Source organism: Canis lupus, chromosome 23, assembly GCF_048164855.1.
Source record: "Canis lupus baileyi chromosome 23, mCanLup2.hap1, whole genome shotgun sequence".
In the NCBI taxonomy this organism is placed as follows: Eukaryota; Metazoa; Chordata; class Mammalia; order Carnivora; family Canidae; genus Canis; species Canis lupus.
In genome coordinates this window covers 14111802-14139623 of record NC_132860.1, presented here as the reverse complement: position 1 = coordinate 14139623, position 27822 = coordinate 14111802, and the positions used below count along the sequence as shown (strand labels likewise).

Genomic DNA, 27822 nt, shown 5'->3' with positions numbered 1-27822 from the left:
TGTGAGTGACTCACTTCATATCTCACTGCTGCCACCTCTCCAACCCTTGAGCACTCTCTCCCCTCATTAAAATTTGGACGCTAGCTTCTCTAAATTCCTTAAAGATCCGAGATAGTCCTAATTTTATTTGTTTATTTACTTTTACACCCAAATCTTCAACTCATCTGTGAAGTCAACAAAGGCATGTATCCTTTTTTTTTTTTTTAATCACTCCATAGGCAGGACTTACCCTTGAACATGGTAATCAGAAAAGTCCATAGTGTTTGTTGAATGAGTGACTGGGCAAACTTTGGCCTATTCGCCTTCATTTCACTTTTCATCCTATCTCTAAGTCCCAGTAGGTTCTTCCTTTGTTCATTTCTGACACTCACCTCCTCCCTTCCATACCCGCTGCTTCTGTGTTGAGGGGCTACAGAAGATAATGAAATGGGCCAGACCATGGTGAGTAGACAGGCTACCAGAGTGAGCAACTCCTGGAGAAAACGCCACTTCAAGCAAAACAAAGCATGAGGCACCAAATGGGAAGACGGAATTTAGAGCCTGAAACTCACACTCCAGGCAGGAAATGTGGCCATGTGCCACTGTACACCTGTACAGGAGGAAACAGGTGGGTATGCAGGCAGGTGTGGGACCAGTGAGATATTGCAGGGGTGGCAAGTGTCTGGAGGACCTAAGGCTTGGGGCCAAAACTAGAGCATGTGTGTCTTTGTGTGTGTTCGAATATATGTGTGCTCACACTTACCTCCAAGGGGAAAAAGAATAGAATCAGATGGAAAGAGGGTGATGGCCACACAAAGAGAACAGCAGCCTTGTTACAAGAAGTGGTTCCCTAAGGCATTGACTCTTGTAAGAACATTTTTTTTCCCGTTACTCCACATTTATTAGGAAAAGTGCCGCAATTAAAAATCTGTAAGTTGCAGACAGGCACCATGCGGTTTCAACTGTGGAATAGATAGATGTGTGTGATGCCAAGGAGAAAGCCAAGTAGATTCATCCTACATGGAACTTTGATACCTCCTCAACTCTGGACTAGTAGGACCATTTGAACTTCTTCCCACTCTCATCCCACCTGTACGATTTATCTAGGTCCACTTGCTAAAGCACTGATAGAATCATGGCATTTTTGCTAAACTTCCCATGGCTCCCTATTGCCAGCAAGAGTAGAAACGTTTTACCCTGGCATTCTAAGCCCAGTCAATCTCTACTCTCTTTCTAGTTTAACCAGATCACTCTGTTTCCATAATATACGTTGTCCTTCGCTGCCTTCATGCCTTTGATTTGGCTGTTTCCTTACTCCAGAAGACCTTCCCCATTTTTACTCCTGGAAAAGTCAGCTCGGTCCTGCAGGAAAAGACACATTTGGGCTTTAACTTTGGTTCTATCCTCTAATAGCTGTGGTTTTGGAGATGCTGCCCAACTCTCCAGAGCCCCACTTTACTCAACAGTGGAATGGAGATGGCAATACCTGTTTGGTAGGGCTGTTGGGAGGATGAAGTGTGATGTCTCATGCTCGTTCCAGGCACATCATTGATGCTCAAAACTGTTGCCATCCAACTCCTTCAAACTGTTTCAGTGCCATCTTCTTCCAGTGCCCCTTGATCACCTGTGGCCTTGTTTCCCCTCAACTCCCACAGACACGATTGTTACCTCTCTATGACATTTGCGTTTTCTGCACTTTATTAGGGTTGTCTTTGCACTTGTTCCATCTCCATCTCCGTGTTTAGATGTACACTCTGAAGGACAAAGCCTAAAACCCCTTTTCTCAGTAGCTTCTGCAGAAGTGCTACAAAACTGGTGCAGTGACTGGCAGCCACGCTCAAAGTATTTGATAAACATTTATTGAATTTAATTGAAATGTCTGAAACCACCTGATCCCATTGTTATTCCAACAAATATCAGTCTTAAGAGCACCACCATCCCAGGCTATCATGCATTATTCATGCAAAAGTTGCCTTAAGCGCTCTTGTTTCTTGGTCCTGCATCAGAGGAGGAGGCTGGACACATTTACATTTCAGAAAACCTATCTCTCTCCCCATCAGCCTGTCCTGGCCCCAGCGAGTTTGGCTCAGCATTGCCAATCACCCAACCAAAGTTCTTGTGGTTCTCTCTCACAGAAGCTCCAGCAGGAATGCCTTTCGATGCAACTCCATTTCAAAATATATTCTTTTTTTTTTTTTTTTCACATTCTTACCATTTCTGAAAAGGAAAACTCTAGCACTAAGTGCAGACCCAGAGGAGAGAAATTGTTTCATAAAGGAAGACATACATTTGGCTTGGGAAAAAAAATGTCTGGGGAAAGGAAGTATAGAAAATCTGGATGTGGAAGTAGCTGGACTTTCTGTGAGAAGACATGTAGAGAGCCTTCCTTTATTTTTATTTCTTAACTTGATAAAAAGTTTGAGGTTTATGCTGTCACAGGGTGGGTAGGCCTGTGATATTTATGTAGCTGATTTCGTGTACTTTGACAGGTGCACTATAATTCTGTCAGTTAAAAACCCATCCTCTGCCTCTTCTTACACTAAATGTTGATGTTATACTGGTGTGTTCTGGGAACATCCTGAAGCTATACCCTCAGAGAACTAAAGATTTTCAGAGTCTTTTTAGAATATAAAGCACTCTTTGAGTTGATTTACTTAAAATGACATATTTCTGGTAGGACTGAACAGTCAACTAGAGATCATTTAAAGTTGAGTTGCAGGAAAACCCACAGTCTTGTTCCTCATACATATTATTCCTGCCAAATTCCTTTCAGGTCCTTACTAGTCAAGCCATCATATCTTTGCAGATACTATTCCCTCTGCTTAGAATGCTTCCATCCATGTACTTATGGGGATAAGGTCATCTTTGGCCAAGGTCAAATGTCATCTTTCAAATTCCCCTTTTTTTGTTCCTATAATTTGACACATCTCTTTCTGGCGCTGCTTTTTATATTGCTACAATTATTTGTTTTTCTGCCTGCCTCTTTTTCTATATTGTGAATCCTTAAGTGATGACAGAGATGATTTTCTTTCCTGAGACCATTTTCCTGCTTCTCTTTGTATTTCATGACCTGCATGGAAATTATAACAAAACAGAATCCGCAGGTCAATCTCAAGGAATTGGCAGTTATGAATACAAACAGAACATCTTAAAATTCTGCTCTACAATGATTAGAATCATAGAAAACTCTAAAAGAATAAAAAGTAAAATGGATACTATAGAAGATTATAATGGTGAATCACAAGGTGGATACAATCCAAACATACATAGTATCTGAAAACAAAGTGCCCAACAGATGTCAAGAATGCTTTCTGCCTCCCCCAACATCGTCTGATGGACTTTATATAAATAAAAGTTAAACACCAATAGTGTTCAGTCACACCCTCCCACTCCTCTATTACTTACTCTTGGTTCTCTTAGAAACTACTTCCACTTGTGTTATTTCTACCTATATTCAAAATAGGTGGTTGAGATAATAGTTATAGTTTATATGCAATAATTGGTTTTGCTGCTCATTATTTATGTATTTTTATAGCCAAAATTTCTCATTTTAAGGCTCATTTTTCTAGTTAAGTCTCTCCAATGACTTCAATGGAATAACTATTTGAGTTACATAGTTCCTAAACATTTTCAAGTCTTAGAATATCTTCCACGAGAAAATAATAGGTTGAATGGACATAGCCATCTGGTATCACTCCCTTTTTCTTTAGAAATTCTGAAAATTCAATCCATTGTCTTTTGACACTACTATAAGTTGTAGTAGAGGCATATGAAACTCTCCTAATTGGGGCCCCTTGGAATCTTTCCTATAGGTGGCACCTCTTGAACAGATAAAGGCATAGCCAAGCGATGGTAGATCGATATCGTAAAATAACTATGTCCCTCACAATCCTATGTCCCAACCACCCGATCCCCATTCCCACAAGAAGTGACTATTAAACTATCTAGCTCATAGACATAACACCAGAAAAAATTTCTTACGTACCAACAAGGAAACACAAATATATATATTCTTATTTCCTCTTTTTATGAACAGGTAGAAGGAAATGGAGTGAAGATAATGATTTTAATTTGCTTGGAATGAAAGCAGGTTACAGAAGACACAGAAGGAGGTATATTAGCTCTCAGATTAAATTAATGATCAATGAGAAAGCATGAAGGAAGTAAGAAAATTCACAAATGATCTAATTCCTTATCTGCCATAAAAGAAAGTCTCAAGTTATGTTGGAATAGATACATATAAATTGATGGTGATAGTACATGGAATATTTATGGAGGGTCTGAAGTTAATGATAAATAATGCAAAATCAGTGTTTACCTTCTAAATCACACTAGAATAAAAAAACTAATATTGCTCATACGTAAAAATTCATAATATAAAAGGCATCTCAAGGAAAAATAGTGTTTAAAAGCATAAATTAGGATGATAGACCTGGTATCGTGATGGTTTTCGTGCTATCTGCTTTGAAATAGTGGTTTGATAAATTCGTTTATTGGTCCCTTAGAAGGTGGTGAAGATAAAGGTAATGATCTTTGTAAGATAATTTGTAAGATCTTTGTAAGATCAAGGGGTGATGAGAAAAAGCATTTAAGATGTGAAGTTAAGTGAAAAGCTGATAAATGCATTGGGGGTGCAACTATGAAATAAATCTGGACAGGTGGAGGATCATGTGGCGGGGGGCAGTGTTGAAATTATAGGATTATTTTCATTATTATTTTTCTTAATGAAGACTCATCTTAGTTTTTGTTTTTGTATTACCTTTCCATACATTAAATGAAAAATTATAGCATCAATGGCTGTAATCTATGAGACCATCCTAAGATACATTTTTAGAAGATTAAGAATCTCTTCCCACTGCCTTCCATTCTAATCCTCCTGAGATGATCAACATCAACAAGCTATTATGTATTTTTCCACAATTTCCTTTATGCTCAAACAGAAACACATATTTAGTACTTTTTTGGTTGGAGTTGGTGTTTGTTTTCATAGACATGGAATTGTACTATAAATGTAACTCTGTAAATTGCTTTTCGTACTTAACAATACACCATGGGCAATTAGAGATAGATTGATTTCAATCTTTTAAAGAGCTGCATAACAATTTATGCTATTGAGTATGTTACAATGGAGTCAAGAACATTTCTTATTCCTGGGCATTTAGGTTCTTCCTGGGTATTTGCCTCTATAAACCATGATATGATAAATATCTTGGTAGATGTATCTTTATATATCGGGGCTTTTATTTTTGTTAGGTAGATTTTCCAAAGTGGAATTTCTAGACAGTTGGTTCTATTGTCTATTTTAAAAGAAAGAACTTGGAGAAAAAGGTGTGTTTTTTTTTTTTTGTAAATTCATGCATATTTACTTTTGCCCTAGTTTTCTGAGGTGATCATTCTTTGTAGGACTAGAGATAAAAATTTGACTGCCTTCTTCAAGGTCCCATCCTGGATGAAATCTTAGTTCAGAACATGGGGACACATGCATTTTGAGGGAGAAAAGAAGGGTAATAGGTGGAGTCAGAAAGCAGGTGATCAGGGCCAAAGGAGAAGAGAATTTAAAGAAAGACAGGTGGTCAACAGAGTTAAATGCTGCTGAGACACAGAGGAGAAGCATATTTTTTTTTAAAAAAAGGATTTTATTTGTTCATTTGAGACAGAGAGATACTGAGAGAGTGAACATGAACAAGGTAGAGGCAGAGGGAGAGGGAAAAGCAGAATCCCCACTGAACAGGGAGCCAGACATGGGGCTCAATCCCAGGACGCTGAGACCATGACCTGAGCCAAAGCACATGCCCAACCATCTGAGCCACCCAGGTGCCCAGAGAAGCATCTTTTTTACTGATGGAGAAGAAGGCTGTTCATGAAACTTCATGTGTATCTTTCCTGGGCACAAGGTAAGATGGCACTTCTTTCATTCTTTTGATGTTAGCCATGGTCATGTGACTTGTTCTAGTGAGTAAAATAAGAGCAGAAGTGACATGTGACACTATGAGTTAGAAGACTTTCGGGGTCGATGCTCAATTTTCCCTCTCTTTCTCCCCATCGCAGTGACTGGTGCCATTCTGGATATGGAGAATCTATAAATCAGAGTTCTTGAGTGAGGACAACATATGGCACAGCACCCTTACCTCCCAACCAATGTGAGACAGACACATGTGGCATAGGTGAGATATAAACCTGATTGTTTTAAGCCAGTAAGGTTTTAGGGTTGTTTGTTACTACAGCATACTTAACCTATCCTGACTGATACCTGGATAAAAGGTTCATTTGAGAAATACTGAAGTCTGATCTCAAGGGGGTAAAGAGTAATCAAATTGTAGCTCAGGGGGTTAAAGTCTGGGTGTGTAGTAAGGAAGTGTAAGTAGCAAGTGTTGGATTACTCTCAAGGTTGCTTAGGGGCTATCAGAACCCAGTTCTGCCGGTTAGTTAAATAAATGCTCTTTGGGGAAACCTATGAATAATTCTAGAACACTTTTAAAATAAACCTAGAAACATTAACTGCATAAATAATGACAAAAGCCAAGACATACACTATAGAATTCTTTATATATAGATTAAGATTCCAGCAGCTTTTATGCATCTCAAAGCTTACTGAAGATATAAGAATATCACACTATAAATTCCTCTGTTTATTTCTAGGAAAAAATATTTGTTTTTCCAGATGAAATACATTTCCTTTTATTAGTTAATGAGAATTATGTCAACATCCCTACAAAGCCCTTGTTCTTGCTCTCTTCTTATCTTTCCTTCCAAGGGGTTGAAAGATTATGCTTTATCTGGATGGTAAAGCATATTGCTCTTTGCTCTTGGGGGCTAACTTGTGGAGCAGAGGAGCATCAGGCATGGGGTCATGTTGGAAGATCTGGAGGACCTAGACCACGCAGGGTGGTGAATGCAGTGAAGGCTCTGTTATTTTTTTTTTAATTTATTTTTTATTGGTGAAGGCTCTGTTATTGACTGTGGCCAAGACAACTCATAACTGGAAAAGACCCATCAGAAATTCTATGGAGCAACAGAATAGAGGATGGGACTGTGTATGTGCACATGGGCGTGCATGAGCATGCATGTGTACCTATTTTACTGAGGATGGCCCTTACACCAGTGGTCACCTGACTAGTAAAATCTAGCAATATCCTGAGAATCATTCAGCTGTAGTGAAACCCTCCAAAAGTAGAAAACAATGTTGATGAGACCCTGATTCCCAGCGGATAAGACCAGAGCTGTCTACTGCACAAGATGAGAGTTTTTGAAACCGCAAGTCACATGATTTTAGGGGATTGTGAAATTGATTTAGAGCATCCTGACCCAAGTTTTTAAAAAAGTAAGATAAAATGGAATAGAAAAATCAGCATGCATCCCATGTTGTAAAGGTAAGGTTTTATTTTTGTTTTTAAATGAAACTTTTGGGGTCTGTGTGTGTGTGTGTCCCTGATTGTGATCAACAATGTATTTCTTACTGTGGGTTCTGGGTCAAAACAATTAGAAACCTCTGGTCCAGAACCTACAGAGCCTACATTTATTCTCTGGGGACAGGGGCAGCATGACACTGAAAAACCCAAAGTGGGTAATAGCAAAAAATGGGTGAGAACTGGACATTGTTGAGAAGAGAGCTCCTTCGAAAGCTAACGTCAGTGGTGGGATCACTGACTTATTGAGTGAACCAGGGCCTCCCAAGTGTGCAGACAAGAGGTTTCAATGAGTGCACACTGGCATGGCTGAGCAGAGTTTGTTAGTCAATAAATGCTTAAATTGGTACACCCTGTCAGTAGCAATTTGTATTAAATCCCTCTCCTTGATCTTGGATCAATTTCTTCCTGCATAATAAACCAGAGGGATAATCTGAGAGACAAACTGAAGGTCAAACCAAGGGAGAGCCACCGAGCAGAAGGGCCTGACGTGAGGTGAGGTGAACGTGGTGTGCACAGGCCCGACGGTGAGGCGGGAAGCCCGACAACTGGTCAGGTGCACGGATTCCCCACGAGGACCTGATGGTGTGGAAGATGATTTTTAGGTGATCCTGATGCTCAGTGTGAGGGCAAATCTGAGACATGAAAGTACCCAGGGATCAAACATCGTTTCCTTTGCTACAGGACTTTTGGGCTGTGTTATTTTATTTTAGGATCACATTACTTTCGAATCTTTCATTAAAAACCACTTCGAAAAAAAAAAAAAAAAAAACCACTTCGAGTTCTTTTCCTGAACCAGTGGTATGCGAGTGACAAATAAGTAAATGGAGATTGCTAAGACTGTAGCTTGTTTTATTTTCTTTTAGGTCTCATCCTCTTGTTTATACTACTCTGTGGCAAGTTTATACACTGTAGCTTTTTTTTTTTTTTTTCCTATCCATAGAAGTTTTAGAGAGCATCCACCAAGCCCGGTGTGGAGTGCACTTAGGATCCACAGATACTTATTTATTTATTTTTTTCCCCCACAGATAGTTTAAACTGTCATAACACTTTTTATTAAATCATTACCTTCTATCTTTTTAATTTTACTGCAGTCATGATTTTTTTTTTTTTACCTCTGAAGATGATTGCAGCCATAGAACCAGAATCATCACAATATTGAGTAGTTTTTTTTTCCCTTCTATTTTCAACACATTAGCTGTGCCGGCATGCTGCAAATATCATCTTGTCATCCAGACTGAAAGTGTCATTCTGGGTATGTACGATGTCCCCACCATTAAATTGCTGATATAAAAGGATTCTTTTTAGGCTATGTCAGTGATAGAGGGCCAAACATGCACTGATTTGAACATTTATCTTTTTCTCCTTTGTTCACAGGATGATTATAAGGACGAAAGATCTTCATTAGGAGAATAGCATATTTTATTTAGCCTAACTCTGTTTAATAAATAGGACCACATTTAAGGCAAGTTATAACATAGAACAAGGTTTGGGATTTTTTTTTTTAATGTAAACATAAATCCTTCCTAAAAAATTACCAACCTTTGTCAAGATGTTAATTCCCTTCGGTCACTAGTTACGCTCTTTCATTTATTTCATTGTTTATTTCTCTGTTCATTTATTTAGGACTTGCCAAGACAAACCAGTTGGTAAAGATTTTCCCTTTGGCCCATTGCAGCCTCTAACAAACGGGGGCTGTCACTGCATGTGCCAGTTTTTTTGCATCGAGGTCACTTGTCCTTGTGCATGTTTAGCTCAGGTGGCCTCGGAGACTCATATTTTCCCCCTTCTATACCACACTGCTCATTTTTTAAAGGATCCCTGCTCATCTTGCTTGATGAACACTTAAAACCTATAGGAAAAACATAAAAGCAAATTTCCTTTTATTTCCTTTATAAAAAAAATCCAGATTTTTTTTCATAATCCTAAGTGCTATTTTTCCATTTTGTAAACATTCAAATATATATTTCCATAAAAGATAGAAACTATCTAAGGAAAAAAAAAAAGCTGTATACCTGTCCTATCTCTTCATGAACCTGCCTCCTTTCCCCAAAGGGGCCAACAGAAATTTTCTCAAAGGGTGGTTTGGTTTGCATTTGGAGACAGCAGAAGCGAACTTTAAAGATAACACGGTTTACATGTGTGCTGGGATTCCTAATCACTTCTTCCTTGGCTGGCTTGAAAAATTAAACACGCCGTGTCCTCTGTACAACCAGATGTGCATGGCTCCTCATTGCTTTGAACAGTTCCAGAACCTTAGTAATTTGAGTTTATCTCAAAAATTACTGAACGGCACGGCAAGAAATTAAACTAAAAATTACGTTCATCCATCACCTTTTATGAGCCATGGAAAACTACATGGGGAATAAATCTTTGCAAGCAAGACAGTCTCTGTTATAAGTGGTTCTTCTCACTTCAAATGCATTAATATTCAAAACCATAACCTGTCGCGTGCTCAGCTTTGTGTGAGAAGGGGAACAAATCAATCCCCTCCTTCTGTTTACTGTGTTGATTAGCACTGTTCTCTGGGTGCCTGGGGTTCGGGAAGCAGCTGGCTGTCTCCCTTAAAGGGGTAGGCACCCGGGAAGCCCGGGCCGGAGGGCCAGCCGCCCACTGCGGCCACGGCCCAGGATCCTAAGGCTTCCAAGAGGGTTCCCCAGCCTCCCTGCCTGGCCGAGGGCACCAGGGCTCAGAGAGCCCCTGAAACTCTGGCAGGCTGACAGCACGGCTAGTGGGTGCCAGGGGCTCTGGATCCAGCCCAGTCTGACTCAGGACACTTCTGGATTCCTCCAAGGTGCTCCTCAAAAAGCAATCAAAGGCCACAAGGAGCTGATGCCTCCAGCAGCTGGAGCCTTCCAGGTGTCTCCAGAGTGGAGAACAGAGAGCCCTGCCTGTTGCCAGGGGCTAGAGACGCCCCCTCACCCCACTTACTTCCAGGGGTCCTGGAAGTCCCAGCAAACTGTTCACGCCCTGTGTCACAGCCTGGCCTGGGAGCTGGAGGGGCCTCGAGTACCTTGGGCCCTGGGTCCCTGCTCTGCCCTCAGGGGAAGTGCTCATCGCTCCTTTTTTTTTTTTTTTTAAAGATTTATTTATTTATTTATTTTTTATTTATTTATTTATTTATTTATTTATTTATTTATTTATTTATTTATTTATTTATGATAGACAGAGAGAGAGAGAGAGAGGCAGAGACACAGGAGGAGGGAGAAGCAGGCTCCATGCCTGGAGCCCGACGTGGGACTCAATCCTGGGACTCCAGGATCGTGCCCTGGGCCAAAGGCAGGCGCTAAACTGCTGAGCCACCCAGGGATCCCCCCTCCCTTTTTTTAAAGATTTATTTATTTATTTATTCATGATAGAGAGAGAGAGAGAGAGAGAGAGGCAGAGACACAGGAGGAGGGAGAAGCAGGCCCCTGCAGGGAGCCCAAGGCGGGACTCGATCCTGGGACCCCAAGGTCACGCCCTGGGCCAAAGGTAGGCGCTCAACCCACTGAGCCCCCCAGGGATCCCCGGAAGCGCTCATTTCAACTTGACCTGGAGCAGTGTGTGCCTGCCTAGGTGGCATCGTTTCTGCCTCGGTGCCTGGCATTGGTCCCCCCTCCCCAACCTCTAGGTGGTTGTCAAAGTCAGAATAAACGCCTTCGTAGCGGAAGCCCGCTCTCTCCACCTCTCTCCACCGTTTGCAGAGTCACCTCGCAGTGTCCCCAGTTGGTGATTGTCTGCGTGGCCAAAGGTGCCGATTAGTGCGCATGGGGAGAAACCAGAAGGCAGCCCTCCTCGGCGGCTGTCCCCTGTCCCGAGTTCAAGTCTGTTTCCACGGCAGCCGCAGATGGTGTCGCAGAGAACAGTCTCAAACCTTCCCCGCGATCAAGCAATCAGGGGGCTCTTTTTTTTTTTTTTTTTAAGAGGCCCTCTTTGTAAACAACCTAAAGGGTAGCTGGGATCCTGGCCCCTTAGGGAGAGCCTCGGATGCCTGGTCACCCACTGCCCCCCACAGGACAGCGGGGCCCCCATCATGCGATGCCTTGGGACAGCTCCTGTAGGAAGTGTCCTCTTGGGAATGACAGTCCTCTGTCTGTCCACGGCCGGCATCCCCACTGGGCTCGCAGTGCCCACTCTCCAGACTCCCTCACGTCCCCTAGCTCCTCAGCCCCGGTGCATCCAGTGCACCCGCCTTGCCAATCAGTCTCCCTGCCTCTGCCCACCAGCAGCTCAGCCTTCCCAGAGAAAAAGCACACAATCACACCCCTTGGTGCCAGAGATGGGGCATCTCGAGCTACATTCCCCATCACAGTCCCACCCCTCCCGGACCGGCCTGCAGCTCTTCCACTGGCCCTGGGGTCAGTGATCATTCCTCTCCTCCCTCCCTAACTCCAGTTCTTGCAGGAGGCTTCCAAATGAATGATTCGGAGGTCCTGAAGGTAGGGGCCAGGATTTGTTTACATTTGTGGGACTAATATGTCGAATACATGACACAAATAAGCAAACGGGATAAAACTGTTGAACCTGGGGGAGCCTGGCACAGTCGGTTAAGTGGCTGACTCTTGGTTTCAGCTCAGGTCACGGTCTCAAGGTCCTCAGATCGATCCCCGTGTCGGGCTCCACACTCAGCAAAGAGTCTGCTTGGGACCCTCTCTCTCCCTCTGCTCCTCCCAGTCATGCTTTTTCTCTCTCTCCCCCACATCAATCAATCAATCCATCCTTTAAAAAACTACTTAACCTGGGTCCCCACAAACCAAGTCCTCTGTCCTGAGAATCGTAATCATGGAGAAGGGAGGGAGACAAAGTTAAATTGGACGCTAACCGATTTTTTGAAGCCCCATGATCAGCACAGCCACATGTATTCTCTCATGTAATGCTCGCCCAAGTCTGCAAAGTAAATAACATGATTTCCACTTTTCAGGTACAGAAAATTAAGTGGTCCAGGTTCACCTAATTCTGCAGCTCGAGTGCTTTTCTGTGCATTGGCTCCCTGGCTTCCCATCTGCCCTTCTACCTCGCACCTTTATCTCTTTCAAATTCTCTAACAACCTGGGGAGCTTAGGAAACCAGTGGTGTCAGTGGAAGCTCCTTGGGAGAAGGCACCATTCGAGCTGGTCTCTGCAGATGGCGAGATGAAGAGATGCCCCAGACTTTCACACTCTCTGATGACACTTTGCAGAGAAAGCAAGAGGGGGCTGAGCCGTGTATTAGTTTGGATGTATCTGATTTTGATTGCAAGTGACAGATACCCAACTTCAAACAGAGAAAGGAAATTGCGTGTCAAGTACCTAGGGAACCTGAGGCACATTTGTGGGATGTTTGGATATGGAGCTCGACAATGTCATTAGCAGGTGGCCCTTCTCTGTCTAGGTTTTCCTCCTCTCCCCATCCATATTGGCTTTATCATCAGGCAAGTTATCTCTACCGTGGCCACGTCTACAGCTCTAGGCTACATTGTCCTCCGGATTCTTGCTGCGTTGCACCTCCATCCCCCAACCTCTGGTCTCTGAGCTGCTTCAGATCACAGTCCATACCTTCATCTATATTCCCAGGGCCGGGCCCAATGATCAATCACTAAATAGATGGATGAATACCATCCGCTGGTCCTCTTCAAGTCCGGACTGGTCAAGTTCACTGCTGGGGGTAAGGGGAGGCAGTAAGGACAGATCCGAGAGGAAGTTTTTCTTTGTGTACCTTTCCGCTTAGTTTTTAATTCTCGCACTGTTTGCTTTTGTTCTCCAGTGATTTTTGACAGAGCTCTTCTTTAACCTCCAATCAAGAGTTGGCAGGAGTGGGGCTGGGGTTAGGTAGGGATGGGCCGATGGAGAGGCACTGCTAATGTTGCAGCAGTTTTTAGAGGAGAAGCAAATGTTCTAAAATTAGATTGCGGCGATGATTGCACAACTCTGTGGATCGACTAAAGAGCAGTGAATTGTATGCTTCAAATGGGCAAATTGTAGGGTATGTGAATTATGTCTCAATACTGTGGTTTCAAGAAAATGATTTTGAGGGATAAAAAATCCAGAAAAGGGTAATATTACAACATAGAATAAACAGAAAGGCCCCTGAGTATTACCTTCCCCCACATTTACTCTCACTATAGGTACTATGTTATCAATAAGACTACCTATGGTTAGCAGACAGAGCTATAATTATGTAAAGGAAAGAGAAGGCAAGGACTTGTGTCTCTTTTCTACATGGTGATCTCAGTGCCTAGAACAGTACCTGGTATATAGCAGGTGTGCCAAGTTGCAGAACATGGGCACAAATTCTTTGTAGCTCTGCTCATCAAAAGGTGGAGTCTACTTCTCCTCCCCTGAGTTTGGCCACATGGCTTGAGTTGGTCAAGGGGACGTTAGTGTACGTGATGTAAGTACACCTTTAAAAGTACTAGAGCAGGGGCACCTGGCTGGCTCAGTGGGTTAAGAGGCTGTCTTCAGCTCGGGTCATGATCCCGGGGTCCTGGGATGGAGCCTCATGTTTGGCTCCGCTTCTCCCTCTCCCTCACAACCCCCCTCCCCACCCCCACTCCCCGCCATGCTCTCTCTCTTAAATAAATAAATGAAATCTTTAAAGGAAAAAGTACTAGAGCAATAAGGGTGCCCCAAGACACAGCCTGGAGATGTGGGGTGATGTGGTGCTAAGACCATCTGGACGGTATACACATCTGAACCCACTTAAAGCCTCCTTTAAACTTTTTAAGATTTGGTGGCAGGTGTGGAATCCACACTCTTGCTGCCACTCAAGACAAGCCTCGTATGTAAGTTCTCCCACCTGTTTAACCTGCTGATCACCAGTCTGGAGTGGCCCATCTCTTTCTTTGGTCTCTTTGGGTCCTCTGTGTCTGGAAGGTGGCAGTGCAGGGGGGAGGGTGTCAGCTTATACTTGGGAAGCTCCCCAAGAGCTTAGAAGCACCGAGTGGAGGACTCTGAATCTGACATGGGCGGCCTGACAACGTTCTCCATTCCATTAGAAAGATGAGAATGAGGTTGTTCAACACATGCTCCCAGGCGACAGGAAATAAGCTGCTGGACTTGCCATTGCTTTTCCTAAGAATTGAGAGTTGAGATTTTTGAGAGTTGACATTAAGCGGTAGGACTTGGGATGGCACCAGATTGTTCTAGAACACATTGCACTACAAGCATTTCTGGAGAAGCCTCGGGGAAGAGGACAGGAGAAGAGCAGATACATGTACTTCATACGTGGCCCTTTAAATGCGCTGACACACCATGTACCATGCTATAGCTGGCGAGTCAAGGCCACTTTTTCTAATTGTCCCAGACCACAATGAAGTGTTCAAACCTGACGTTCTCACATTCATTTTCCTGACCCCTGTGCCACAGCTTTTTGGTTGCTTCTTGTCTCTTAAATGAACCATTTGGACTCCCTCTGGGTCGTAGGACTCAGCTTTCCACTAAGAACTTGAAACTATTCTTTCTTTGGATTTTGGTGTCCCCCTCCAAAAAAACCTCATAAAAAGGAGGAGGATGACCAACTCATTCCAATTTTCTCAGTTTTAAAATGAGAAGTCTTGATTCCCAGAAAACCCTTCAGTGCTGGGCAGACCGTCCTAGTTGGTCCTCCTACGTGGGCAATCTCCAGAAAACCCAGATGGCTCAGCTAATCGCCCATGCCCACATGTAGCTGGGGAAGCCTACAGTGATGCCCATCTCATCTGTAAGATGAGAGATAACAATAGCGTATGTCACGTCTGGTGGCTGGGAGAAGCAAGATGGAACATGCAGAGTGCTTACTGCTATATAGTAAGTTGCCAGTAAATATTTATCATCGTCATTGTTGTTATTCTTAATATTATTATTTAGCAATCTACTTGAGAAAAGCTAAATTAGCATAATCCTGCAGGAGAATTTAGGAAGTGAAAACTAAAGCTACACAAATAAAATGAATAAGCTACACAAATAAAATGAATAAGATGAGAACTTTGGGGCCATGGGGGTGCCTCACCTTTACAGCAATAACCAAATTAATAGTATCTGACATGAATGAAATTATTCACATAGCTTTTGGAAAAAGTGCCTGTCTCATATTTAAGATCTTCTGGGGAGTGCTCAAGAAAGAGGGTTGATGACACCCCAAGACAATTGCATGCAGTAAACTACCAGAGGAAATTTAGGGAAAATGTACCACATATATTTTGCCTTTGGCAGCTAGCACCAACTGATTTGAGCACCACTGATGTGCTCAACTATTGAGCACCAACTGATTCAGAATCCCTGAGAGCAGATCCCAGAGGGCCACATTTTCAACACATTGCCCAAGTGATTCTTATGCACCCTGAAGCCTGAGAAGCCCACACTAGGACTTCGGCTCCTAGCAGGTGGGAACTGTACCTTATTCACGCCTTTATCTCCACCCCCAGCCCCTATACACGACCTGTGCTCCCAAATCTGTCCCTATTTATCAATCTGCCTTTTTGTTTTTGATGTCAAGGATTTGGTTTGCCCAGAGAGTGTTTCTCCAGAATGAGACACCAACACATGTTCTAGTCACTGAAACGTTTATTTAAGCTAGTTTTTCACCCTGGTGGTAATGATCAGGGCTGAAAATGCTCTGAAAATCAACACATTTCATGAGGAGAGGAACCAATGAAGTCTGTGCAGGCAAGAGGCTTCGACTAGACCGAAAGAGCACTTTAAAAATAATTGCCTGGCCTGCCATGGAAGGTACACTCTCCTTTCCAATTAATGCCATCTGGTTATCCACTGCGAGACAAAGCCCCTCCTCAGGAATGCCGGGCGCTGGAAGGAGGACAAGTAATCTAATTCTCCACGACATTTCCATCTCCATTTTAATATGGAAAATCTCGATGAAATGGATTCTACAAGAACAGATTTTCATTATTGAAAAGCCGTCAGAATAAATTAGCATGAAGAGGAAGCAGGAAAACACTAGATTGGATTATTCAGAGCAATTTGATTATCCGCCCATTGTCAAAGTTGTTTCATATGCATTTAGTAGGTGTTTAGAGACCCTAAGTATTGCTCTTTCTGCTAGTGAAAAAGTTAAGTTACCAGTCTTGTCTGGGTGGTTTATTTGAATGCTTTGCCTGCTATATCCAGGTCATTCGGTTATTTTGCCTCTTGGGTGGGTACTGATAGAGCAGTGGTTAGAAGAGGGATTTACCCTTTGAAAGTCCTGCACAGCCTCAGAGTGATCATACGTGAGCACACACGTGGCAGGACTCCACCTGGAGAATTTTGTCAAAGGAGAGAAGAGAGCAAAATGGATACAGGTAGGCAGATTTGGGGGTTGTAGGCAAGACCCGAGCTGCTCCTTTTGTGGGCGAGCCGTGGGGATGGCCTCAGAGACTGCTGGGGTCCTGGGAAGACAGCCAGGGGAAGGGGAGATTGCTCACAGGCTAATGTCAGTGTGGCCAGGGCTCACAGATAAGCACGGGGCTCCCAGGCCTGTCCCCAAAGGCCACACAGGCAAGGTCTCCCTTCCCTTTCTCCCCTTCTGCACTAACTTCCATGCCTCCCTCAAGCTGCCTGTGTCAGATTCAGTCATCCACTTGGTGTTTCTAAGTTCCTGGGAGCTTCCCAAGTGTAATCTGAGGTGCCCCCGGCCCTCCCCTCCCAGCTGCTTAAGCAGAGGACCCAGTGACACCAAGGAAACAGGCGGGCCACTCCAGGCCGGTGGGCAGCAGGTTAAACAGGCAGGGAACCTACATGCAGGACTTGTGTTGAATGGCAGCAAGGCGTGTGGATTCCACACCTGCCACTAGTTTAAAGGAGGCTGTAAGTGGGTTCAGATGTGTATACCATCCAGCTGGTGTCAGCTATCTCAGGGTTGTGTCCCTGGGGCAGCCTCTGGGAGTGGGGCACGTCTTCTCAATGAGATTCTCCTAACACCAGTATTTCTCGAATACCGGCTACATCCCGGGCTGGGCATTAGTCCCCCACAGAGTCATTATCTACGTGTAAGTGGGTATTAGAGAATATACGCGTGGATGGGAAAAGCAGCCAAGCCTTTCCTCTTTGGTTTATGACTGTTTCTGTGTCTAGATTCCTGGCTCAAGCTCAGGGACCATGTCCTGTCATCCAGCAACTACCTCGGTGCTTGGTACTTGGCGGACACATAGTAAACAGGCAGCAAGTGAGTGAGCAAGTGGACAGTGGCCCCATGGCATTGGGTTACTGCTCCCATTTTACAGCTGAGGAAACGGAAACTCAGAGGTTAAAGGATGTGCTTGTGGTTCGCAGAGCTAAGGTGGGGACTACAGGGCCTCGCCCTACCTTTGTCTTTGGGCTGAATCCCATGATGGGTGGGACTGAGGGCCAAGCCTCCATGCCCGGTTCTAGAGCACAAGCCTGTGAGCCCCATCCCCCTCCAGCAGGGGCACTGCTGGGAAATACCCGCTTGCTTACTTTCCCTTACCAAGGAGACTCGATTTAACCCCATCCCTAACTGGTGGCTTTTATCAAATGGCAGTCGAAGTGGTGCCTCCTCATTGTCCACTGGTAGCGCCTCTCTCCTGAGGTTCTTCTGGTCTGAAGGCTTCGCTGGCGCCAGGCTGAACATGTCTCACCCCTGCTGCTGCTGCTTCCCCCTGTGGGACCCACAGCTCCAGGCACCTGGGCCCCAGCCCCTACTGTGTGGCCCTGGGGGCCTCTGCTCTGGTCTCTGAAGGGCTGGAGCTCCCACGGTCTCTGGCATGGGTTTTCTGGCTGCCTGAGACTGTGTTCAGAGCCCCATGATGGGTGTCTAAAGTGAGGGATGGGGGTGGGGTGGGACACTATGCTAGAGAAGCTCCGAGGCCCATAGCATGAAGAATTTTACGTATCCTGTTAAGTTTCTCTACTGTTTCCCAAGGCAATGAACTCACTGGATATCAGCCCCAAATTTTCTAACTCACCGTTTACCGGACGGAGGTAAAGTTTCTTCTCCAAACTGGGTCATGCTATATGACTACTCATCAATCACAATACCTTTTCCTCCCTGGAGCCCAGACACAGACTTGAATTTCTCCTCAATACAGTCTTCTAGGCGGTTACCACCAATGCACCGGACAAAATCTATTTGCTACTCTGATTCTAGATTCCCCCACCATTTCCATAAGGGGAGAAAGTTTCCATCATCCAGGAAACCACAATCCGCCCTCCCTGCTCCCCTCCATTCCTTGCTCCAGGGTCATGCATCCCACCCCACTCTCACTCCCCCAGTCTCACCCCAAGTGACAGGCCCACACCCATTCTAAGAACAACAGGTCTGTGGCTCTGTCAGCAGCCCCGGGCAGTGGCAAGGCTCTGGGTGGGACACAGGCTTTCCTGCTAAGCTCTCCCAGACTTTCACTAATCAGGGGTCTAATTTTGCTTCCTCCACCGCTATCGAATGGGATTTCCAAAGTTGTCCATAGGCAGCACGAAGTCAGTGGGCACTACCCAGCCCTGAACCAGGGAACAGCTCTTCATCAAATGAAAGCTGGGGGGATCCCTGGGTGGCTCAGCGGTTGAGCACCTGCCTTTGGCCCAGGGTGTGATCCTGGAGACCTGGGATCAAGTCCCGCATCAGGATCCCTGCATGGAGCCTGCTTCTCTCTCTCTCTCTAAAGAATACATAACTAAAATCCTTAAAAAAAAGAAAAAAAAGAAAGCTGGCTCCTGGTAGTTCCTGTTTCCTTTGTTAGCAGAGAGAGAGAGAGAGGGGGAGAGAGAGAGAGAGGGAGAGAGAGAGAGAGGGGAGCCGTGGGCTGGGAGCCTCTTGCTGAGCAGCAGGTGACTGGCAGCTGGGAAAGGCCGTGCGGGGGCCCCATCGCTGCCTCTTTCTCGGGGCTCCGGGGCTGCGGGACCAGGATTCTGTCCCAAATCAGAGCAAATGCAGACTGTTGTCACCCATGAGCCAGGGCCGATGTGCGAGGAATTTCAAAGCGGAGTTTATTCAGTCCCAATTAAATCCCATTTTACAAATTCCGTCCGAGTCCTCAGCAGGAGGAAGCCCATTAAACCTCTTCCCACTAAGCCAGCCTAGGTGGCAGTGCCGGGCCGCGCTGGGAAGGCTGTCAGAGCGGAGTTCTGTGGTTTTCTTAGAAATGGCAGAAGGATTTATGGGGTATAACTAAGCACCAGAAAGACAAGGTTATTTCTAAGCAGGTATCAGAAAATAAAACGACAGGCATGAAATGGGAAAAATAATCTTTGAAGAGAAGCATTCGAGGAACCCAGGGGCTCACAAATCAAAAGAGAAAAGGTGGTTGTTTTTTTTTTTTTTTTTTTTTTTTTTTTGTCTTTGGCTCTTTAAAGAAGGCCAATTTGCTCCAGTCAGGGATACCCAGTGAACATTATGGGCTTTCTAATGGCTTGTGATTAAAACAATCTTAAAAAGAACATTGCAGATAAAGCTTCCTGGGGTGTCTTTTAGCTGTTGCATGGGCCACCAGAGAATTAGTCCGTTCTTCACTCAACATGCAGCCTAGAACTGGAAGTCAGTAGGATATCCTAATGTTAGCATATCCTCCCTCTAGTCACCTTTTTAACCCACCCAGGTGTCCTGGAAGCCCAGCATCGGGGCACTGGACCAAATTCTTCCTCTTTATTCTGGATATGAAGTCAGCCCTAAATGCACCCCACATTGCTACCCTGCTTTTCTGCCCTTTTAAAGTGGGCTCCCTACTGCATGGCCTCCTTCATCTCCACTGAGGTCTCAGGCAACGTTAAATCCAAGAAACCAGTTCCTGCCCCACCTCCTCGGGCCTTGCTGGACCTCCTGTGCACCAGACATCTTCAGACTCCAGTCTAGCCACTGGGAACACATCATAAGGGGTGAAGAATGGGGTGGGGTGGGGAAGACCATTACCATCTCACTCCAGCACCTGACCTTTGTCTATGACACCCCTCTGGGGGTGGGGGCAGGTCACAGAGGCTGAGTAGGGCACAGGGGTGGGGGGCAGAGGGGGGAGTGTTGACCCTCTACCCTCTCTCTCCCTCCCATCCTCCCCTCCTTTTTGCTTTCCTTCTTTGTACTTACTTTTAAAAGTCTAATTAGGTGAGAGTAAAATAAATGAATTTCGAGGCTTTCCCTGACTTTGCAATTAAAGTTTGCAAATTAAATATTTCAAAGACTGTTCCGTTGCTCTTCCTCCTCCTCCTCTTCTGCCTTCAGAACTTTTCCAGCAAGTTAGACCTCTGACCCCTGGCTGGTGATGGGATCCTTGGACTTGAACCGCAAGGCAGATGCTTTATCTCATCCTTTGATTGCCAACATAACTTTCCGTTGATTTTATAGAAACAGAAGTTTTATTGGAACAGGGAACAAGTTATGGCTTCCCACCGCACTTCAGAAACAACCTCGCTTTGATTAGTCATTCAGCTCCCATAGATTTACTATTGGCAAAAGGACACTTTAATTATAAAGAAAGAAAATAGAAAAACTGTCTTTTCTGCAACGTTTCTTTCTGGAACCAGTGAAACCCCAGGTAGAACTCTGGGAGTTAAATGAGAACAGCACAGCAGTCTTTCATCCTTTTGCAGATTTAAAAGACAAGGGAATTAAAAGTGCACTTATTAGAGGAAAGCTGAACACCTGTTTTCTCCTTTTTTTTTTTTTTTTTTTTTTTTTTTTGTGCTCAAACAGGAGATCTGGGGTTCCCTCCGCTGGCAGACTTCCCGGAGACCTTCCAGCCCAGGTATGCGGATACAGAAATTCTCAACAGGACTGAGCCAGCAAGATTGAGTCTGAGGGCAAAGCCTAGGATGGTTGGAAGCCAGGAGCTGGCCCAGGTTGAGAAAGGCAGGCCTGCCAAGACGAACAGCAGAAATCAACTACCCAAGGAAAGAATGGAAGTCAAGGAGCTGTCAGAAACCGGGGAAGCGGTAGGCATCAGTAGGCCTATAGGATAAGACTATGCAGTTAAATGCCTGTAAGGGTCCAACTGGTAAGTGAAATGAGGTCAGAGAGTAGGGTGTAAGACAGTAGGGAGTGGTGTCAAACAGGAAGCTAAGTGCCTCTGTCTGAAGAATCCTCAGATCCATTGACTTGTGGCCATGAAAGGAGGCAGGTCCAGTATTACCAGATCTTCTCATTTTTAAAGAAAATTGTACAGTCTTTACTTTTTACTTGAAACATCCCAGTTTAAAACATTGGACAAGTCAACGAACTATGGGGGGGCGGGTATATGACAAAGTCTATGGCCTGTACAAAATCAAATGTCAAGGTAAGATCTAGATGGAGAAATGAGAGAAGGAGGCACAAAGTGGGCACAGATGGGAGTAGCTAGGGACCTGGGAAGAGGTGAGGCCCCCAGAAAGGGCCAGCTTCATGAGAGGCACATAGAACATGGCCTCAGCCTTTCTGCACTGCCACGGGGGCTTCATGCTGCCCGTCTCTCTCTTGGCACCAATGTGAAGGCTAGGCCGCTACAACAGCCTCAAATCCCTTATGGAATCTGGACCCCTAGACTCTCTGGCACCATCTCCTCCCACTCTCTCCTTCTTTCTCCTATTCCAGCCACAAGGGCCTCTGTGTTCCTTGGATGCCCCAGGGACATCCCTCCCTGTAAGGCCTCTACATGCTCTTCCTTCTGCTTAGAACACTCTTCCCCCAATCTCCACATGGCTGATTCCCCACCTCCTTCCTGTCTTTGCTCAATGTCATCTTCTGACCTCTCTGTGCAAAAGTTCAGCCCATAATTGCACCCGGTTGGCTTCTCAGTTCTTATTTTCTTTTTCCAAATCAATTACCACCTTCCAAATACCACACAATTTACTTATTATTTATTGCGTGTCTCATGCAACTAGAATGTAAGTTCCTCCAAGGTGAAGATTTCTGTTTGTTTTGTTCATTGATGTATTGCTGGAACATAGTTTTTCACATTAGGAGGCACCCAATAAATATTTACAGAAAGCAAGTATGAGTTCATATTTCTTCCTACTGTCACGTAGCTCTGGAGATGTGATTTTGAGGACCTTCTCTTCCCTTTCATATTTCATCCCTCCTCTGTCTTCCCCAGAATTCAATTCAAGTCAGTAAATGTTGGTTGAGCAACCATGCTGCACCAAGCCTCAGACTGAGTTCTAAGAGCACTGGGACAAGAAACAGTGTCTACCCTCGAGGAGCTTATCATCTAAGAGGAGATGCACAGTTAGGATTTTTTTTTAAATATTTTATTTATTTGAGAGAGAGTGCATGAGAGAGAGACCACATGAGAGAGAGAGAAAGAGAGAGAGAGAGAGAGAGCACAAATGCTGGGTGGGGAGAGGAAGGGGCAGACGGAGAGGGAGAAGCAGACTCACCACTGAGCAGGGAGCCAGAGGAGAGGTTCCACCCCAGGACCCAGGCCCATGACCTGAGCCGAAGGCAGACGCTTAATGGACTGAGCCACCCAGGTGCCCCTGGTAAGTACTATTACAGGGGATGTCCAAGGTGCTGTGGAGAAACAGAGGAGGGCCACCTGCACTGGTAATTACAGATGCGCAGGGTTTAGTGGAAGAAGAGGAATCAAAGGCATCAAGTGGGGTGGAGTGAGGGAAGGGGTAAGAGCAAGTCAATAGGAAGGATGCTGTGAACTTAATTGCATGGGATATTTAAAATGAAGTTACTTATAGGACATTGGCTGATGCCTCTGTGGAAATATGTTTACATATATTTTGGTGCTTCCTATGACTTTGCAATTAAAGTTTATTAGTTAAATATTTCAAAGACTGTTCTTTGCTCTTCCTTCTCCTCCTCTGCCTCGAGAACTTTGCCTGCCAGTTAGACCTCTGACTCCTGGCTGGTGATAGGATCCTTGGACTTGAACTGTAAGGCATGTGTTTTATCTCATACTTTGACTCCCAACCTGATTTTCCATTTATTTTATAGAAACAGAAGTTTTATTGAAACAGGGAAACAACTGATGTGAACAAAGCATTACTTCTATGTTACTTATACTGTGACAGCTTTTTAAAGACAAAATGAACTTTTACATATATACTAAGTATGTTCTCCTTGTACCACAGTTATCAAGGATTCTGACTTCACTGTATCAAAACCCTAAAGGCCTTTTTTTTTCTTCTTGAAGTTGACTTCACTATACAGCAGGTGTTCTCATTCCTTCTCAATGGAATGTGTGAGTTTGCCTTTCTACGGTTTCATGGGTGGTTTTGCCTATATGGCAGGAATGAAAAATTAGACTATCACGTGGAGTGGGGATGCTTCCGGAAGTGGGAGGATCCCTCTGATGTCCAATCTCCCAAACTCCCTGTATAAATGGAAGTGATTATCCCCTTGGCTCCTGGAGCAGAGTGAAGCATGCTCCCTTGCAAGAGGTATTTCAAATGTTCTAAATGTGACTTGAACCAGTGTAAGAATAGTACTTCTCAGGAACAACTTGAACTCCTAAGTTGGCATCTTTAAAAAGCCTCCTGTTACCAATTCAGACTTATGCTGAGTACAGCCTTTTAACCCAAAACCTTAAATACAGATCTGGAAATGAATTCATGTTTTTCACCCATAATAAGCAAATATTTACCAGGATTCTCATTATACAGGCATGCATCCTACCAGGTGCTAGATATACAGAATGAATGAGATAAAGCCCTTCATTTATAAATCAAGTAGCTACAGATTCACATATAATGTATATTTCTATATACACGGTATATACATATGTACTATATCTAAAATCAAAACAGTTGCATTATAAATACAAAGAAAATCATGCAGATGTAGATGAATGTACAAAGCTTAAAAACAAGCTTTTACATTATTTTCTAAATAAAACAGGAAATTCATTATGTATACACAGAACTTCTGAGAAAATATCTGAGGCGAACCATATTTTTGTAAATATGGGGTACATATTTACACGTTCTACAGAAGACATATGAAAGCAGGACATAGAAAGTAAATATAAGCAAAAAAGGGCTTCAAAGTAATGGGGGAAAACTCACTCTAGTTATAATTAACACAGAAATTATTATTTTTCCTCCTCAATCCAATACTGATCCAGCAAGCAGTGGATTGACTGTGTGGTACCAGGGTGTGGCTGGCGTCCTTGAAAGTGAGTAGAATCAGCATGGGGTCACTGAACAGGACAGAGGCAGGAGTGACAAAGAAGGGGGTTCTGGACCCACACCAGAAAATATCAGGTTTCTCAGATTCTACGACCCCTTCAATTATAAAATACCATCAATTTACAAACAGCTCAGGGAAAGCAGACACCACATTAAGAAACACAAATGTTTACATTTCTACTCCTCTTTATCTGTATAATTATGTACTACTTCCCTTTTCTCGTAACATAATCAGATCTTGAGTATAAGCTATTTTCAAACATCGAGTTCACATTTTTTTCTGTTTTTTTTTTTTTGGGGGGGGGGGTGGTCAATAGCAGCGATGCTTTCCATCACGTGATATATCAATTTTTCACGAATTGTGCTTTTGACTTCTCCGTCACCTTTTGTACCTTCAGGATCGGCGATATGATTTTAAGTCATATATAAAAAAAGAAAACTCCATCTGCATTTCCTCTTTGGCTGCCGTAGTCTTTTCTTTTTTTCCTACTGAAGTACCAAAAATTAAACTGGTATTGTTGAGTAGAGAGACTTAAACCACGTGCACCAAAGGACTTTTTCGGGTACCCAAGATGTACAGCTTAAATAAGCTCCCTCATGACTAAGCAGTAACTGAAAAACTCCTGGGTGTGCATATGGGATACCCACCAAAAGTTGCTTAAATGCGCTTTATTTGTTATTCAGGACAAAGTACATCTTGACATCTGACTTCCATAAGCCACTCTACTGTGCTCTTCCTTCTAAAGCAGAAGGAAACTGTTTCGCACCTACTGTGTGCCAGGCCTTGGGCTGATCAGCTCTAACCACCAACTTCATTTCTTCTTTGCACTGCTGCTTAAAGGTATCCTTATACTCTCTCTGCAGCTGGAGAAATGCAGCATTGAGCAGTTATATAATTTCTTTGAAGTCACATAGACGGTAAGAGTTTAAACACAGAGATTTCACTGATTCTGAAGTCCGTGAGGACAAAGAAGTCTTCAGCTGCAGTTTATTCCCTCTGCAAAGAGGGAATCAAATGAAGAATCAGTCCTAGGAACTCTCCAAGTACCTGCCATGCCATTGGCCACCATTCCATACCCTGCTGCCTGATTTACCCTAAAGTGTCTTGGTCGGTTCACCCTGCCTGGTGCCCTGACACAGGAACCATCTGACCCAATGCCTTGGGTCATTGTCTCTGGCCTCAGGGGTGGATTTTCCATTCATGAAGGCCCTTGAAGTCTTTCCTGACTGCCCCCTCTCCCAATCATTCATTACATTTTCCTTCTTTATAACCAAATACATTTTTGATCCACTCTTACGGCATTTTATATTCTAGCTTGCATTAGAGAAGCCTCTTATTTTCTGCCCATAGTGTGGCCATGAGAGAGCCGTGCACATGGCTTTGTAGACCCTTCAGAGAGGGTCTGTCCGAAGTATCAGCAGCGGAAGGAAGTCAAGTCTTTCTTCCTAGACACAACATTCAAGTCACATGAGCGACTGGATGTCTAGTCCGCTCATAACTCCTCCTTCCAGAACTTCGGTGGCTTGTTCGTGGGTGTACTTCCGGCCTACCGCTACCAGTTAATACCCAAAAGAACTATGGGCCATTCAAAAGAATTTTGAGGAAATCCTTCTGTGTAACAAAAAACATTACAAGATAGCTTCCACGGATGTACTGTAATTTATATGTGTAACTTATACTTGTAATTTATATTTTGTAACACCAAGCTGGTGCTTTACCCTGCCTCTCTGAACTTCTTGGTTCTAGAATTACATGAAGGCAAAGGAAAATGATCTTTTCTAGCTAAATTTGCACTAATCAAAAGAGAAGCAGTGTTAAGCCTCAAACCAAAATAGAAAGCAAAAAATGACTCCAGACCTTAGATAAGGAAATGCTTGTGTTAGAGATGGCTTCTAGCCAAATGAATTAAAGGGAGCAGAGGCCGGCTTGAAAGCTTCTGTCAGGTGGGTTGGCTTAGCTAGCATGAAATCTTCTTAAAATCCCAGCCCTTCCCACATTTCTACTCAAGCATTTAAGCCTGTGCCCTTCAAGGTGACAAAACATCAAAGCTATGTCTTTGCTGTTTACTATCCTTTTTCTGTGTATAGTGACCCATGTTTTATCACTTCCATAAACCACTATTCAGTCCTGATGCTCCAATATGTCAAAGCCAAGTTTATCATCAAAAAAATCATACAACTACCATCGATACCAAGACCCATGTTAGTAGCTATTTCTTGGGAAGTGTTCAGGTCAAAAGAATGGATACGATAGGTCACCTCAAAGCCTAGGAACATGTCCGAATGCATGGAAGTCAACAGTAAAGAAGAAGCCTGTTTAAATTAAATACCTACGTGAGCAGATTTATTTTGACACAATACTACCCTGCCCCGTACCCACCTAGCTTTTGTTGTTCTGTTCTAGTTAAGGGAATTAGCCTTTTCTGGAAAGCACTTAGAAAATGTGAATGCCCCCTTCTGGTTCATGGCCCTAGCCCTTCTCACATTCTCAATTTTCTGGCAAGTCTTACTCAGGAGATCTCACTGCACTATCCTCCCCTAAACAAGTTTTATTTTAGGAAATACAGTTTTACAACAAAAATATAGTCAGGATATGGACTCTGACAGTCTCTGCCAAGCATAGTCATCTCATTAAGCCTCAACAGTGCTGGAGAATGTGGCACTCTGAAATTTCCATTTAAAATTAAAATTCCAAAAATATTTCAGGTAAGAGTAGGTGGCTTTTTGTTTTGTGCAATAGCTCCTTATGAAAAACTATTTATGGGTGGACCATTTTGCCATGGGCCAAACATGGGCCTGTTGGCCATATTTTACTTAAGTAGATTTTGTTTCTTTCTCTCATCAGCAAACTTTGCTCTTCTGGAATGCTATATGATATTCAGAATAATTTACATCAGAGAAATATGTCTTGTTTGAAGAACCTTGAGTAACTTCTCATTTCAAAATATGTCAATGTGTCTCTTCCTAAAAACTCAAAGGAATCTGGCCCCAGTTCTATGCAGAGCCTACAGAGGAGGTTGCAGCTTTAAATATTCATTTATTCAGTCAGTTATTTAGTCAGTAAATATTTATGGAGCACCTACTTTGTGCCAGATTCTGTTCACGATGCTCCAGGTAACAGGTGCACAAAGATAAGAAAAGGTCTATGACCTCTTGGATCTTACACTTTGGTGGAAAGGAAGAGAAATTAAATAAAGGAAAGCATCTCAGAGAATCATAAATTCTCTGAAAGAAACAAAGCCGGTAAGCAGAAAGAGGGTGACTTGTGGAGGCAGGAGGAGAGAGGTCTCTCTGAGGAGGTGATACTAGAACTGAAGCCTGAATGAACTGAACAAACAAGATTTGAGGAAGGGGAGAGGGTTGTAGACAGAAGGAACAGCAGGTGCAAAAACCCTGAGATGGGAACAAGCGTGGGACTTTCCAGGCACAGAAAGAGCCTGCGTGCT

The 27822-nt window shown here is 43.8% G+C and overlaps 1 long non-coding RNA gene across 1 annotated transcript in view; it reads left to right on the top strand.

Annotated features, from left to right (window-relative positions):
- The first annotated feature begins 203 nt into the window (after nt 1-203).
- LOC140614757 (uncharacterized) overlaps nt 204-27822 on the top strand; it is a 55064-nt gene continuing 27445 nt past the window's right edge. Inside the window, exons 1-4 of the long non-coding RNA XR_012015542.1 lie at nt 204-607; nt 4016-4091; nt 6028-6143; nt 20958-21009. This is a non-coding gene — a long non-coding RNA (uncharacterized lncRNA). The remainder of the gene's footprint in view (nt 608-4015; nt 4092-6027; nt 6144-20957; nt 21010-27822) is intronic.